The sequence below is a fragment of the Buceros rhinoceros genome, unplaced genomic scaffold (genome assembly GCF_000710305.1).
Source record: "Buceros rhinoceros silvestris isolate BGI_N320 unplaced genomic scaffold, ASM71030v1 scaffold31542, whole genome shotgun sequence".
Classification (NCBI taxonomy): Eukaryota; Metazoa; Chordata; class Aves; order Bucerotiformes; family Bucerotidae; genus Buceros; species Buceros rhinoceros.
In genome coordinates this window covers 9266-9727 of record NW_010397726.1, presented here as the reverse complement: position 1 = coordinate 9727, position 462 = coordinate 9266, and positions in this window count along the sequence as shown.

The window sequence follows — 462 nt, the reverse complement described above, 5'->3', positions numbered from 1 at the left end:
GGCAGCGGCCCGGGCGAGCACCCTGGGGAGCCACGAGCACAAACGGCTGGTGAGAAGGTTGCTTGGGAAGCGACAGGCCTGGCTGGAGGGGAGGCTTTGCTGGCTCTCAGGGAGGGCAGGCACTACGTGCCTGCTCGTTTGCCGCTGGGCAAGCTGTAGCCCCCAGCGATGTGTTTGTCTCACACAGGGAGGGCTGTCCCTTGGCTCCGTCCCTCTTCCAGGAGCTGTACTTTAATTTTGAGGCTCTTGGAAGCTTTTTTGGCTCTGGCCTTAAGTGCTTTGCTGAACCCGGGCCCAGGAGGTCTCGTTGTTCAGAGCTTATTCTCAATTGTACTCATGTGCATTTTTCCCTTGGCTTCCAACAAAGAGTCGGAGCCAAAGTCTCTTCTAGTCCCATGCCAAGGACGAGAAGGAGCCAGATTTTCTCCTGGTGCTCTTCCAGTGGCTCCCCGCCTGGGGAGG